At 39.2% G+C, this 16,325-nt stretch overlaps 2 non-coding genes across 2 annotated transcripts; one reads left to right on the top strand and one right to left on the bottom strand.

Annotated features, from left to right (window-relative positions):
* Nucleotides 1-6,791: 6,791 nt before the first annotated feature.
* Nucleotides 6,792-6,899, top strand: LOC148562584 (small nucleolar RNA R71). Its single transcript, XR_015888225.1, has one exon. It is a non-coding gene; the product is annotated as a small nucleolar RNA R71 (small nucleolar RNA).
* An 8,977-nt stretch (nt 6,900-15,876) lies between these two features.
* Nucleotides 15,877-15,984, bottom strand: LOC148562583 (small nucleolar RNA R71). Its single transcript, XR_015886532.1, has one exon. It is a non-coding gene; the product is annotated as a small nucleolar RNA R71 (small nucleolar RNA).
* Between the last annotated feature and the right edge of the window lie 341 nt (nt 15,985-16,325).

Raw genomic sequence — 16,325 nt, 5'->3', positions numbered from 1 at the left:
GGGGGAAGACCTAGAGCTTTTTGAATGGCTTCTTCAGTAATGGGGACTTGCTTCTGACGGACATAGACAGACTGCAGGGTTGGCAGGTAGAAGTTGGAGTAGAACTCGACTACCTAAGAAAGATTGACCTGCCTTGGCTGTCTCTGTAGGAAATCCCATTGTCTTCGGGCAATTTGCGGCTCAACAAAGGTAGCAATATTGGGTGGGAGGAGAAGAAGGTATTCGTTGTTGTAACTCCTTTCAGCCAGGATGGGGAACATCTGCTCACAGTAGCGATTGGAAAATCGCCCAGTGTCCTTTGTTGGGAAGGCTTTTTCTTTATAATCAACCTTTATGATCCTCTTAATCTTCTTTGTTGAGGGCTTTACCGCAGTTGAAGAAGGTTCTGCCACTAATGCTCTTTTTGTACCTCTTCTTGCTAGTTGTTTGGGGGTAGCTTTCTCCCTTCCTTTCTTGGTGGCCATCCTGAAAAAGGAAAGAGAAAGTAAATTAAATTTAAAGGGGTAAAGCAAGGAAGAGGGTGATGTAAGTGATAATCAATGCACAATAAAGAAGAATGACGTTAACACATGGTCCGGACTACATGCGAAAAGTTCATCAATGGAAATATAGCAAGTGCATGTAGGACAATGAAATGCAAGAGGTTTATTGGCATGCAGGCAAAGGCATGAGTAGCATATATCAAGCATTTAATGTCTAATTTAAATATGTTATCACTCGTAACTAACCATCACGTTTGTATTGACAATTAAATTCAATGAATAAAAGAGTAAAGGGAATTTGTGAAAAGCAAGCATTGAATATTAGAGTGGAAAAATGTAGAGAAGTTCATAATACCATATGGGCTTTTTCACAAACACATAGCATGCATGTAGAAGAAGCTCATGAAAATAAGAATTTGAACATACAAGTAATCCCTTAAAAAGTAATATATAATTGTCAAACAAATGTACAACAATCCACAAGCATATAATAATAAATAATGACTCAAATAAATTTATAACACCAAGTAAAAAGGAAAAAGAAAGGAAGAAAAAGAAGATATGAGTAATGAAAGTAAAAAGAAAAGAAAAGAAGATAACATATAAAAATAAGAAGAATAATAGAAAAGCAAGGACAGAAGGAGAAAAAAAAAGAAAAACCTTGTTAATGGGGGTGAGAGAGAGTAAAAAGTGAGAAAGAAGGAAGAAGGGAGGAAGGGAAGGAGAAGAAATAAGGAGGGAAAAGAGAAAATAGGATTTGGGGAGAAAAAGATATGATAATTGGCAAATTAGGAAAACTGTGCGGCGTAATCGACGCGGTCGCGTGGGGCACACGATCGCGTGACTTGCGCTTAAACTGAATGACGTGGTCGCGTCGGTCACGCGGTCGCGTGACCCGTTTAATGCCATTGGCGCGAAGGCAGCCGCGCACTCGCACAACTCTCTGTTCAAAATCATTAAATGCCAAATTTTGAGTGACACGATCGCACGGGGCATGCGATCGCGTGAGTGGGCTGTAGAAGGATATGACGCGATCGCGTAGATCACACGGCCGCGTGGGAAGGATTATGCGTTCAGCACCAATCCAGCACCACTCTCGCACAACTTTTGGTCGTGCACCACTTTGACGTCGAAATCCTGGTCACGCGGTCGCGTCAGCAACGCGGTCGCGTGGGACATTTTGTGCCATTGGCACGCCTCCAGCCATGCTCTCACGTGACTCTCTGTTCAATTTATTATGCTCTCCCAACACCTGCGACGCGGACGCGTCAATGAGGCGGTCACGTCGCGTGATTTTTTTTTTTAAATAAAAAAATAAAAGTATGGAAATGCAGATGCACGAAATGTACTAATGAAGAGAAGAGTTATTGAATAAGAAAACTGAAAATAAAGAAAAGAACGATCATACCATGGTGGGTTGTCTCCCACCTAGCACTTTGCTTTAACGTCCGTAAGTTGGACACTCCACTAGCTCAGTCTTCGGCTGTGTGGGGATCTTCCAAGAGGAAGATCTCAAGCTCCTTGTTTTTCTTCAGCTTCTCGCCATGGTACAGCTTTAAACGATGTCCATTAACTTTGATAAGTTCAGAGCTTGAAGGATGGCTTAGGTGATAAACTCCGTACGGTTCGGCCTTCTCTACCCTGTATGGACCTTCCCATCTTGATCTCAACTTGCCTGGCATGAGCCTCAGTCGAGATTTATAAAGGAGGACTAAGTCCCCAGGTTGGAACTCTTTCCTCCTGATGTGCTGATCATGTACAGCCTTCATCTTCTCCTTGTATAGTCTTGAGTTCTCATAAGCTTCTAGGCGAAGGCTCTCCAGTTCCTGCAGTTGCAACTTCCTTTCAGCTCCGGCTTTTTCAATTCCCATGTTGCATTCCTTTACTGCCCAGAAGGCTTTGTGCTCTATTTCAACAGGGAGATGACAAGCTTTTCCATAAACTAAGCGGAAAAGACTCATCCCAATGGGTGTTTTGTATGCTGTTCTGTATGCCCAGAGTGCATCTTGTAGCCTGGTGCTCCAGTCTCTTCTATGAGGTTTGACTATCTTCTGCAAGATACGCTTTATCTCTCTATTTGACACCTCGGCTTGCCCATTAGTCTGAGGATGGTAGGCTGTTGCAACTTTATGAATTATCCCATGCTTCTTCATTAGTCCTGTTAGTCTCTTGTTACAAAAATGGGTGCCTTGATCGCTCACGATTGCTCATGGTGATCCAAAGCGACAAATAATATGGTTTCTCACAAAGGAAATAACAGTGTTAGCATCATCATTGCAGGTAGGAATTGCTTCCACCCATTTGGAAACGTAATCCACAGCTAACAATATATAGAAATAACCATTAGAATTTGGAAACGGACCCATGAAGTCAATGCCCCAAACATCAAAAATTTCACAGAAAAGCATAATCTGTTGAGGCATCTCATCCCTCCTAGATATATTACCAAATTTCTGGCATGGAAAACAAGATCTACAAAATTCAGCAGCGTCTCTAAAGAGAGTAGGCCACCAGAATCCACAGTCTAAGATTTTTCTAGCAGTTCTTTGAGGGCAAAAATGTCCTCCACTCTCAGATGAGTGACAGGCCTCTAAGATGGACTGGAATTCTGATTGAGGGACACACCGTCTAATTATCTGGTCAGCGCCACATCTCCATAAATATGGGTCATCCCATATATAATATTTAGACTCGCTTTTCAACTTGTCTCTTTGATGCTTAGAAAAGTTCGGAGGGAAGGTGCGGCTAACTAGATAATTAGCTACAAGTGCATACCAAGGGACTATCTCAAATACTGCTTGCAGGTTATCAAATGGGAAATTATCAGCTATAGGAGTGGAGTCATCTGTAATATGTTCAAGGCGACTCAAGTGGTCTGCCACTAAATTCTGGTTACCACTCCTGTCCTTAATTTCCAAATCAAATTCTTGTAATAGTAGTATCCAACATATAAGCCTTAGTTTGAACTCCTTTTTAGCTAATAAATACTTTAGAGCTGCGTGGTCTGAATACACTACTACCTTTGTACCAAGTAAATAGGCTCAGAATTTATCCAGAGCAAAAACAATAGCAAGAAGCTCTTTCTCAGTAGTAGTGTAATTTGACTGAGCGGCATCTAAAGTTTTAGACGCGTAAGCGATAACAAAAGGATCCTTACCTTCACGCTGAGCCAGTGCTGCTCCTACTGCATGGTTGGAAGCATCGCACATTATTTCAAATGGTTGGCTCCAGTCTGGTCCTCTCACAATTGGAGCTTGAGTCAGTGCGGTCTTCAGCTTATCAAACGCTTGTTTTCAATTTTCACTAAATTCAAACTCAATATCTTTCTGCAGTAATCTGGATAAGGGAAGTGCTACCTTACTGAAGTCCTTAATGAACCTCCTGTAAAAACCTGCATGGCCAAGGAAAGAACGGACCTCCCTCACAGAAGAGGGGTAAGGTAAACTAGAAATAACATCCACCTTTGCTGGATTTACAGAAATGCCAGTGTTAGACACAACATGTCCTAGTACAATCCCTTGTTTAACCATAAAGTGACATTTTTCAAAATTTAATACCAGGTTTGTACTGACACATCTATCTAATACTCTAGATAATCCATCTAAGCAAAGGCTAAAGGAATCGTCGTATACACTAAAATCATCCATAAAAACCTCCATACAGTCCTCAATAAGATCAGAGAAAAGACTCATCATGCACCTTTGGAAAGTAGCTGGTGCATTGCACAAGCCAAAGGACATTCTCTTGTAAGCATAAGTCCCAAAAGGACATGTAAAAGTGGTCTTTTCTTAATCCTCAGGAGCTATATGAATCTGGAAATAACCTGTGTAACCATCTAGAAAACAATAATGTGATTTACCTGACAGGCGATCCAGCATTTGATCAATGAATGGAAGAGGGTAGTGATCCTTACGGGTTGCTTGGTTGAGGTGTCTGTAGTCAATGCAGACCCTCCAGGCGTTCTGAACTCTGGTTGTCAGGAGCTCTCCATGCTCATTCTTCACTGCAGTGACTCCAGACTTCTTTGGCACCACTTGTACTGGGCTTACCCATTCACTGTCTGAGATGGAATAGATGATATCTGCCTCTAGTAGTCTGGTCACTTCCTTTTTGACAACCTCTAGGATAGTGGGGTTCAGTCTTCTCTGGGGTTGACGGATAGGTCTTGCTCCCTCTTCTAAAAATATCCTATTCTCACAAACTTGAGGGTTGATGCCTACTATGTCTGCCAAACTCCAACCAATTGCCTTTTCGTGCCTCCTCAGCACGCCAAGTAGCTGCTCTTCCTATTGAGAAGTGAGTTCCCTTGCAATGATAACCGGAAACTTCTGCCCGTCTTCAAGGTAAGCATATTTGAGGTATGGAGGAAGGGGTTTTAATTCTAACTTCTGATCATGTTCAGGCTCTGGTTGTCTGGAGCTGGTAACAGTGGTAAGGCACTATCATTGTCCTCTGAGAATGTCCCCACACTTGGAACATGTCCTGTGTGCTTCTCTTCAAATTCCTCCTGATGGACTTCAGCCACGGTTTCATCTATAATGTCACACTTGAGGATAGAGTGATCCTCCGGTGGGTGCTTCATAACTCCGTTCAGATTGAAAATCACTACTCGGCCATCTATTTCAAAAGAGTATGTTCCTGAAAAAGCATCTAATTTAAACCTTGAGGTCTTTAGGAATGGCCTTCCGAGTAGGATTGATGATGGCTTGTCTGAGTCATTTTGGGGCATTTCCAGGATATAAAAATTAGTGGAGAACGTGAGTCCCTTAATGCCCACTAAGACATCTTCAGCAACTCCAACCACTGTAATAATGCTTTTATCTGCTAACACAAAACGAGCTGCCGACCTTTTTAAGGGAGGGAGCCTCAAAATATCATATATAGACAAAGGCAAACACATGCTCCTAAATCACACATGCAATCAGAAATTATCACACCACCAATAGTACAATTAACTATACAAGGACCTGGGTCACTACACTTTTCAGGTAAACCTCCCATTAAAGCAGATATGGAACTTCCTAAAGGAATAGTTTCTAATTCATTAATTTTGTCTTTATGTATACATAAATCTTTTAGAAACTTTGCATACTTAGGTACCTGTTGAATAACATCAAATAGAGGAATAATTACCTCAACCTTCTTGAATATCTCTACCATTTTTGGATCAGGTTCCAGCTGCTTCCAGGGCTTCCTTGAAAGTTGTAAAAATGGAATAGGAGTGGTGTCTTCTGCAGTATCTGCGCCTTTTAGTGCTTCCTCTCGTGGTTTCACTTCTTCTTCTTTAGCCATGTCCTGTATGTCCTCTTCCTCTTCAAAATCTTCTATTTCCACTACCTCTTCAGCTGAGGCGTGTTCTGGTGGGTTTGGCCCCTCTTGATTCCTCTCCTGCAGTGTGGTTCTGGACCTCAGGGTGATGGCATTGATGCCACCCTTTGGATTGGGTAATGGTTGAGAGGGGATTCCACTGGAGCTCAAAGGTTGGTTATTGGAGTTGTTCATTGATCCAATCTGGGAGACAAGAGCCTGCAAAGTAGCGGTCAGACCATTTAGAGTGGCATTGATGTTGTTTTCCATGGTCTGCTGTCTCCGATCAATAGATTGTAGTAAGTCATCATTAGCAGATGAAGAAGGATAGGTAAATTGAGAGGTCTGCTTTTGGGTATTCTATGGTCCTTGGGATTGCCTTAGGTGAGGTGCTCTGTAAGGCTGGTTCTGATTCTGCTGCCTGTTGTTATTGTTATTCCACCTCTGATTCCCCTGATTATCTCTGCCTCCTCTGTTGTTGTTGTTGTCCCTCCAATTCTGGTTAGAATTGTCCTGCCATCCATGGTTGTAATTGCCACTTTGATTGTACCCTTGTTTGGGGCGGTCATAGAAGTTATGAGTGGCTGCCACGGTGTTGTCTTCCTGCTGGAACTGCGGACATTCGTTAGTATAATGGTTGTAATCAGCACAGATTCCGCAAACTCTCTATGGGACTAACTGTTGGTTTTGCTGTACTGGAGAAGGTTGAGCTTGTTGAACTTGTTGTTGATTCAATTGCATTTGCTTCAGCAAGTTGGTCATTTCACAAATACTCTGAGTTAAAGCAGTAGTCTCTCTGCTAGAGGATACTTCTGCAATGGCTTTTGCACGGCCTTGTTTCTGCCTGTGATTCCTAGTAGATTCAGCTAAGTCACTGATTAATTGCCATGCCTCATCAGTGGTCTTGTACTTTTTCATAGACCCATTGCTAGCACTTTCCAATGTGGTCTTATCTTGGGACCTCATGCCCTGTGTGACATAACTGAGTAACACTATCTTGTCAATCATATGGTGGGGGCAAGCTTCCAGAAGATTATTGAAGCACTCTCAGTACTCATAGAGAGTTTCAGAATCATCCTGAACAATCATGGAAATATCTTTCCTCAGTTTATCAGTAACTTCAGCTGGAAAGAACTTTTCCAAGAATTCTCTTCTCAGTGTATCCCAGTTGGATACAGTTGCTGTGGGTTGAGTGTAGTACCACTCTCTTGCCTTCTCCTCAAGAGAAAACGGGAAAGCTTTCAGCAAAATTGAAGTTTCATCCGCACCATCATGCTTGACAGTAGAACAGGCTGCTTGAAAATCTCTCAGGTGCTTGATAGGCTCTTGAGTAGGCAAGCCATGAAACTTGGGCATCAAATTGAGCAGTGCGGTCTTTATTTCAAAATCTGTAGCTACCGCTGGGTGATGCGCTTGAAATAGTTGCATTGTAAAATCAGGGGCTCCAGCCTCCTGGATAGTAACTCGCCTAGGTTCTGCCATGTTACCTGCACGTAAAACAACCAAATCAGTAGAACGGGGGCTGGTTTCTTTCTCAAGTGACGTTTCAGATCCGCCCTCAGAGAGGACTAACCGACGCCAAGCTTGCCTTATTCGTGAAATAGTTCTTTCAATCTCAGGATCGAATACTAGCAAGCTTAGGTCAGGAAGCGAACGTGTCATCTAACGAAAGAAACAAGCAGCTCATAGTAGCAAAATAAAATAAAATGCAAATAAATAAATTCTAATTAATAACTTTAGCACTCTATTGCAACTCCCTGGCAACGGCGCCAAAAATTGATGTGGGCGGAAATTGGCGAGTTAAAAATGATTATAAAATATGCGTTGTAAGTATAGTTCTCAACCAACCAGAAATCCGCTTATCAATTTAGAAGGGTGTCACAAAAATTAAAATTAAAATACTGGGAGTATGAATCCCAGGTCGTCTCCCAACGAGTTGCAGAAAAGTGTGCTATTTTATTAATCAGATGTTTTCAAAAAGGTTTGAGTTGAATGGCAGAAAATTAAATTAGAGAATTTATATAAATTTAAATAAAAACCTTGACTGGGAATTGATTAGATGGAAGCCCTATTCTTGTTGGAGTACTCTCAAGATTAATTGACAATTGGGGGTTATTATGTTTAGTTGCCCCTTACTAAGTAAGGGAAAGTCAAACGAGTTGGAGTGCTGTATCTACCCACAAGGTCCAATCCGCTCTTGGGAGGATTGGTGTTTATGACTAGAGAGCAATCCAACAATAAACCCAATTACAATCTTTCTCTTGAGCATCCCAACTCAAGGGTTCCTTTCAATCAACTCCCCATCAAGTTAGGGAACTACTCGCTCATTGTAAATGTAAAATTCATAACATAAGAAAGGGAATTAAAGAAAGACATGATAAATAATGATCAAAAGATTAAATAAAAATAAAAGTAATTCTTGTATTAATAAATGCTAAAATAATCCAATAGTAAAATTAAGTAAATTAAGGAACATGGAAGAGTAAGAGACAAGTAAAGAGAACGAACTAGAATATCGAAGTCTTGATGAGGCAATAACTCTTCTCAATATCCCAATGCAAAAACAATGAAAATAACAAATCCTAAAAACTACGAATGTGTAGAGAGAAAACCTAGAGGAGAGGAAAACTATATCTAAAAACTAAAATTATGCGGAATGAATGTTGTTGTTGGTTTCTGCATGTTCTCTGGCTCTAGTCTGCTTTTTTGGGCCGAAAATTGGGTCAAAATCAGGCCCGAAATCGCCCCCAGCGATTCTGCAGATTATGCAGATCGCGCACGTTACGCGGACGCGTCATTCAGGCGGACGCGTCATTCGGCGTTTTGCTTTGCCACGGGCGCGTCGTCCACGCCTCCGCGTCACTAGTGCAGTTTCCAATTCGCGCGGCCGCGTCATCTATGCGGCCGCGTCATTGCGATTTCCTTTCTTCCGCGCGGTCACGTCATCCATGTGGCCGCGTCGCTTCTCGCTGGTCATCTCCTCAATTTCTTGTGTTCCTTCCATTTTTGCAAGCTTCCTTTCCAATCTCTAACTCATTCATGCCTTATAAAGCCTGAAACACTTAACACACATATCAAGGCATCGAATGGAATAAAGGAGAAATAAAATATATAATTAAAAGTCTCTAGGAAGCAAGTTTTCAATCATGCAATAACTTTAGGAAGGAATTATAAATGCATGCTTATTTAATGAATAAGTGGGTAAAGATTATGATAAAACCATATAATTAAACACAATATAAACCATAAAATAGTGGTTTATCAGAGTTCTTTGATTAATTCTTCCTCTTCCAACTTTGTCAAAGAGGCATTAATGATCACTGGAAGAGTGTCCTTGGTGCTAAGGAATGCATACTTGAGGATTGGAGGCAAGGGTTTTAAGTCAAGCTTTGGTGATATTTTTTCTGCCTCCTTCCCAGGTGAAGGAACTTGCATGCATAGAGTTTTTAGAGGGTGATCAATTCCCTCTTCAGTAACGTGCATACATGCAAAGTGTTAGGTCATCTCTCCCTTCCATGAGTGGGGGCTGGGAGCTCTCTAACGTATTGTCAGGTGGATCCTCTTTAAGAACTTCATGTATCAAAGGTTCAATAAGATCAATTTTCATGCAATCTCCTGAATCACATGGATGTTACATTGCTGATGCGTAAGCATCTTGAGTACTTTTTTTGGGCATTTCTCATAGAGAATTAATGATTTTTGCTTGATAATTATATAATTTTCAAATCTATTCTATTAGTACTTTGATTTCTTGGTTTCATGATTTTTGTAGGAAAATTTTAGGAAAAAGAGAAGCAAAAGCACAAGGAGGAACCAAGAATTGAAGACAAATGCAAAGAGAATTCGTAGATGCTGTCAATCCTGAACTCTTCATACTCCAACGAGCATACCTTGAACTATAGAGGTCCAAATGATGCTCTTCTAACGATGTTGAAAAGCCAACTTCTAAAGCTTTCCAACGATGTATAATAATCTATCATCATGGCGCTAAAAGCCGCGATATTGGCATTTAGCACCAAACCGCGTCCAACATCACTATTCCATGCGAGAGTCCCGGCGTCAAACGCCAAAACCCTAACTTTGGTGCCAGAACACAGAAAGCTCACTATCGTCTCTGCCATGGTGGCGCCAAATACCAGAAACCCAAAGTTTGGTGCCAGGGACCTCGAGCAGCGTGAAAAGGATGCCGCCCAGGTGGCGCCAAACGCCAGAAACCCAAAGTTTGGCGCCAGTAGCGCGAACCAGAGTGGTCCCCACGTGAATCAACACCAAATCTCTTGCGCTAATTTGATTTTTAAATCAATTTTGAATTAAAAAATATATTTTTAGGTTTTAGAATTTAATTTTGTATCAATTAGGATTAGATATAAAAGGGGAAGAGATTTGCCCTAGGCTTACTCTCTCTCGACCCCTGGCCATGCTCTTGACTTCTTCTCTCTTCTCCGCACTTTTACACTTTTCTCTGCTAGGGTTTCATTGCACCATGAGCAACTAAACCTCCACTGTTAAGGTTAGGAGCTCCGTTATATTAATGGATTAATACTATTGTCATTCCTCTCTTAATCAATGCATTGGTTTATTTTCATGGATTGGTTTCGTTCTTCATTCTAGGAATTAGAGTATATTGGAAGATAACTCTTTTTCTAATTGAATTCTTATTGAATCTTAGAAAAGTTAAATCACTTGAATAATAGCTTGAAATCAATTCCTCATAATTCTTTGATTACCTGAACTTAACGTGATACGTGACATATAATCATCTTATCTTTGGGTACCTAGGATTTGTATGGCTCATAAACTAGGATTGGACTTAAACTTCTAATTCAAATTAAGTGACCAAGGAATTGGCAGTTGATTTGGTTAGAAGAGATTAAATTGCTAAGAAATTAGGATTTAATCAATTAAAGTTTGCCATGAATTGAACCTTTGTATGATTAAAGTGAGTGACAAGAACTATTAATTCGGAAATTTAACACCTCCAAATCCTTAACTATTTTTCTCATACCATTTTCACCAACCAATCACTGTTGCTTTCTTGAATTCTCTGAATTACTGTTTTATGCCGTTAAACTTGAAAACACTCCCTTTTTGCTTGTCTGACTAGCTTAATCATTTAATTATATTTGCTTGATCCATTAATCCTTATGGGATCGACACTCACTCACCTGAGTTATTACTTGGTATGACCCAGTGAACTTGCTGGTAAATTTGTGGTATTCGAAATCTACACTAATTGCCCTAAAGACATTGAACACTATTTGCTCATCATCGACCTTTAAGGTGAGCTTTCCTTTTTGCATATCAATAAGTGCTCTCCCAGTGGTAAGGAAAGGCCTCCCCAAAATGATGGAAGCATTTATGTCCTCTCTCATCTCAAGAAGAACAAAGTTAGCAGGAAAGATGAATGTCTCCACTATAACCAAAAAATTCTCAACTATCCCATGTGAAAGTTTAATAGAGCAGTCAGCAAGTTGGAATGAGTTTCTAGTAGGTTTAACCTCTTTATTTCATCCTTTTTTATGAGAGAGAGAGAGAGAGAGAGAGAGGCATTAAATTGATGCTAGCTCCCAAGTCATAGAGAACTCTTTCAATAGTGAGCTCACCAATTGTATAAGGTATGAGAAAACTTCTAGGATCCTGCAATTTCTAGGACAAATCTTTTGGATTATTGCACCACATTCCTTAGTGAGCACCACTATTTCATCTTCCTTCCAACTTCTCTTCTTTTCCATCAACTCTTTCATGAACTTGGCATATAATGGCATTTGCTCCAAGGCCTCAGCAAAAGGGATATTGATTTGCAACTTACAAATCACTTCCAAGAACTTAGAGAATTGCTTGTCCTTGCTCTCCCTTTATGTCCTTTGGGGGAATGGAATTCTAGGCTTGTATTCTTCTAACTTTTCTTTCTCTGGAGCTTTTTCTTTTGGAGTTGGAGCAGGAGGAGGAATGTGTGTTTCTTCTTGGATGGTATCCTTCATGTCTTTGATGAGCGGATAATTTATACGCTTTTTGGCATTGTTTTTAGTATGTTTTTAGTAGGATCTAGTTACTTTTAGGGATGTTTTTATTAGTTTTTATGTTAAATTCGCATTTCTGGACTTTACTATGAGCTTGTGTGTTTTTCTGTGATTTCAGATATTTTCTGGCTGAAATTGAGGGACTTGAGCAAAAATCAGATTCAGAGGTTGAAAAAGGACTGCTGATGCTGTTGGATTCTGACCTCCCTGCACTCAAAGTGGATTTTCTGGAGCTACAGAACTCAAAATGGCGCGCTTCTAATTGCGTTGGAAAGTAGATATCTAGGGCTTTCCAACAATATATAATAGTCCATACTTTGGCCGTGTTTAGATGATGCAAAAGGGCGTTGAACGCCAGTTCTACGCTGCAGTCTGGAGTTAAACACCAGAAACACGTCACAAGCCAGAGTTGAACGCCAGAAACATGTTACAAACTGGCGCTCAACTTTAGAAGAAGCCTCTGCACGTGTAAACTTCAAGCTCAGCCCAAGCACACACCAAGTGGGCCCCGGAAGTGGATTTATGCATCAATTACTTACTTCTGTAAACCTTAGTAACTAGTTTAGTATAAATAGGACTTTTTACTATTGTATTAGACATCTTCGGATCATCTTATGATTTTTAGTTCTTCCTAGAATCATATTGATCACATTTGAGGGCTGGCCATTCAGCCATGCCTGAACCTTCATCACTTATGTATTTTCAACGGTAGAGTTTCTGCACTCCATAGATTAAGGTGTGGAGCTCTGCTGTTCCTCATGAATTAATGCAAAGTACTATTGTTTTTCTATTCAATTCAACTTATTCCGCTTCTAAGATATTCATTCGCACTTCAATATGAATGTGATGAACGTGACAATCATCATCATTCCCCCCACGAACGCGTGCCTGACAACCACTTCCGTTCCACCTTAGATTGGATGAGTATCTCTTGGATCTCTTAATCAGAATCTTCGTGGTATAAGCTAGATTGATGGCGGCATTCATGAGAGTCCGGAAAGTCTAAACCTTGTCTATGGTATTCTGAGTAGGACTCAGGGATTGAATGACTGTGATGAGCTTCAAACTCGCGAGTGCTGGGCGTAGTGACAGACGCAAAAGGATAGTAAATCCTATTCCAGTTTGATCGAGAACCTCTAGATGATTAGCCATGCAGTGACAGCGCATTGGACCATTTTCACAGAGAGGATGGGATGCAGCCATTGACAACAGTGATGCCTCCAGATGATTAGCCATGCAGTGACAGCGCATCGGACCATTTTCACAGAGAGGATGAAAAGTAGCCATTGACAACGGTGATGCCCTTACATAAAGCCAGCCATGGAAAGGAGTAGGATTGATTGGATGAAGACAGCAGGAAAGCAGAGGTTCAGAGGAACGAACACACCTCTATATGCTTATCTGAAATTCCCACCAATGAATTACATAAGTATTTCTATCTTTATTTTCTGTTTATTTATTATTATTATTCGAAAACTCCATAACCATTTGATATCTGCCTGACTGAGATTTACAAGGTAACCATAGCTTGCTTCAAGCCGACAATCTCCGTGGGATCGACCCTTACTCACGTAAGGTTTATTACTTGGACGACCCAGTGCACTTGCTGGTTAGTTGTGCGAAGTTGTGAAGTTATGTTTGGACCATGGTATTGTGCACCAGTTTGTTGGCGCCATTGCCAGGGAGAGAACGAACAACAAATTTTACAACCTGAGTAACAATTTCGCATACCAAGTTTTTGGCGCCGTTGCCGGGGATTGTTCGAGTTTGGATAACTGACGGTTCATCATGTTGCTCAGATTAGGTAATTTTCTTCTTATTTTGTTTTCAAAAAAATTTCTCATCTGTTTTCGAAAATTATTCTAAAATTTTTAAGAATAAATTCTAGTGTTTCATGAAGCATGTTGAAGTCTGGCTGGCTGTAAAGCCAGGTCTAATTCTTTTGGATAGGGGCTGCCAACCATCAGCATAAAGGCAAGTTAATTTGAATATCAGCTGTTGCATGCCTGATTTATATCCTAAAGCTGACTGGCTATTAAGCCATGTCCAACCCTTTGATTGGAGCTTTAGGCCAACATTGAAAGATTCCTGGAATTCTTATTAAAAATTTTGAATTTCTATTTTTTTTCCTATATGTTTTTCGAAAAAAATTAAAAGAAAATCCAAAAAAATTAGAAAATCATAAAAATCAAAAATATTTTGTGTTTCTTGTTTGAGTCTTGAGTCAATTTTTAAGTTTGGTGTCAATTGCATACTCATCTTGCATTTTTCAAAAATTGCATTCATGCATTGCATTCATCATGATCTTCAAGTTGTTCTTGATAAACCTTCTTGATTGATCTTCATATTTTATTGCTTTATGTTGTATGGTGTTTTTCATATGCATTCTTGCATTCATATTGTCTAAACATTAAAAATTTCTAAGTTTGGTGTCTTGCATGTTTTCTTTGCATCAAAAATTTTTTCAAAAATATGCTCTTGGTGTTCATCTTGACATTCAAAGTGTTCTTGGTGTTCATCTTGACATTCATAGTGTTCTTGCATTCATCACATGTTTTGATCCAAAATTTTCATGCATTGAGTCTTTTTCATGTTTTTCTCTTTCATCATTAAAAATTCAAAAAAAAATTCAAAAAAATATCTTTCCCTTTTTTTCTCTCATAAAATTCGAAAATTTGAGTTGACTTTTTCAAAAATTTTTAAAATTTAGTTGTTTTTTATGAGTCAAATCAAATTTTCAATTTAAAAATCTTATCTTTTCAAAATCTTTTTCAAAAATCAAATCTTTTTCATTTTTTTTCATTTTCGAAAATTCTAAAAATATTTTTCAAAAATCTTTTTCTTAATTTTATATCATATTTTCGAAAATATCATCAACAATTAATGTTTTAATTCAAAAATTTCAAGTTTGTTACTTACTTGTTAAGAAAGATTCAAACTTTAAGTTCTAGAATCATATCTTGTGATTTCTTGTGAGTCAAGTCATTAATTATGATTTTAAAAATCAAATCTTTTTCAAAACTGATTCAAATCATATCTTCCTATCATATCCTTTTTTAAAAAAATCTTATCTTTTTCAAAAAATTTGATTTTAAAATATCTTTTCTAACTTCTTATCTTCTTATCTTTTCAAAATTGATTTTCAAATCTTTTTTAACTAACTAACTAACTTTTTGTTTGTTTCTTATCTCTTTCAAAACCACCTAACTAACTATCCCTCTCTAATTTTCGAAAATCCCTCCCTCTTTTTCAAAAATTCTTTTTAATTAACTAATTGTTTCAAATTTTAATTTTAATTTATTTCTTCTTTTAATTTTTGAAAATCCTTCTCTCTCATCTCCTTCTATTTATTTATTCATTTACTAACACTTCTCTTCATCTCAAATCATTGCTCTTATCTTCACCCTTGTGTTTGGATTATCCATTCTTCTTCACTCTTATCCCCTTTTCTTCTTCTACTAACAAGAAGGGAACCTCTATACCTGGGTAAAAAGGATCCCTATTATTATTATTTTTCTGTTCCCTCTTTTTCATATGAGCAGGAGTAAGGACAAGAACATTCTTGTTGAAGCAGATCCTGAACCTGAAAGGACTCTGAAGAAGAAACTCAGAGAAGCTAAAATACAACAATCCAGAGATAACCTTACAGAAATTTTCGAACAGGAAGAGGAGATGGCAGCCGAAAATAATAATAATACAAGGAGGATGCTTGGTGACTTTACTGCACCTAATTCCAATTTACATGGAAGAAGCATCTCCATCCTGCCATTGGAGCAAACAACTTTGAGCTGAAACCTCAATTAGTTTCTCTGATGCAACAGAACTGCAAGTTTCATGGACTTCCATCTGAAGATCCTTTTCAGTTCTTAACTGAATTTTTGCAGATATGTGATACTGTTAAGACTAATGAAATAGATCCTGAAGTCTACAGGCTCATGCTTTTCCCATTTGTTGTAAGAGACAAAGCTAGAGTGTGGTTGGACTCTCAACCCAAAGATAGCCTGAACTCTTGGGATAAGTTGGTCACGGCTTTCTTAGCCAAGTTCTTCCCTCCTCAAAAGCTGAGTAAGCTTAGAGTGGATGTTCAAACCTTCAGACAGAAGGAAGGTGAATCCCTCTATGAAGCTTGGGAGAGATACAAGGAACTGACCAAAAAGTGTCCTTCTGACATGCTTTCAGAATGGACCATCCTGGATATATTCTATGATGGTCTGTCTGAATTAGCTAAGATGTCATTGGATACTTCTGCAGGTGGATCCATTCACCTAAAGAAAACGCCTGCAGAAGCTCAAGAACTCATTGACATGGTTGCTAATAACCAGTTCATGTACACTTCTGAGAGGAATCCTGTGAGTAATAGGACGCCTATGAAGAAGGGAGTTCTTGAAATTGATACTCTAAATGCCATATTGGCTCAGAATAAAATATTGACTCAGCAAGTCAATATGATTTCTCAAAGTCTGAATGGAATGCAAGCTGCATCCAACAATACTCAAGAGGCATCTTCTGAAGAAGA

The sequence above is a fragment of the Arachis ipaensis genome, chromosome B6 (genome assembly GCF_059453495.1).
Source record: "Arachis ipaensis isolate K30076 ecotype BB chromosome B6, ASM5945349v1, whole genome shotgun sequence".
Lineage (NCBI taxonomy): Eukaryota > Viridiplantae > Streptophyta > Magnoliopsida > Fabales > Fabaceae > Arachis > Arachis ipaensis.
Note: the sequence above shows the minus strand (reverse complement) of the source record. Positions and strands in the feature narration are given on the sequence as shown.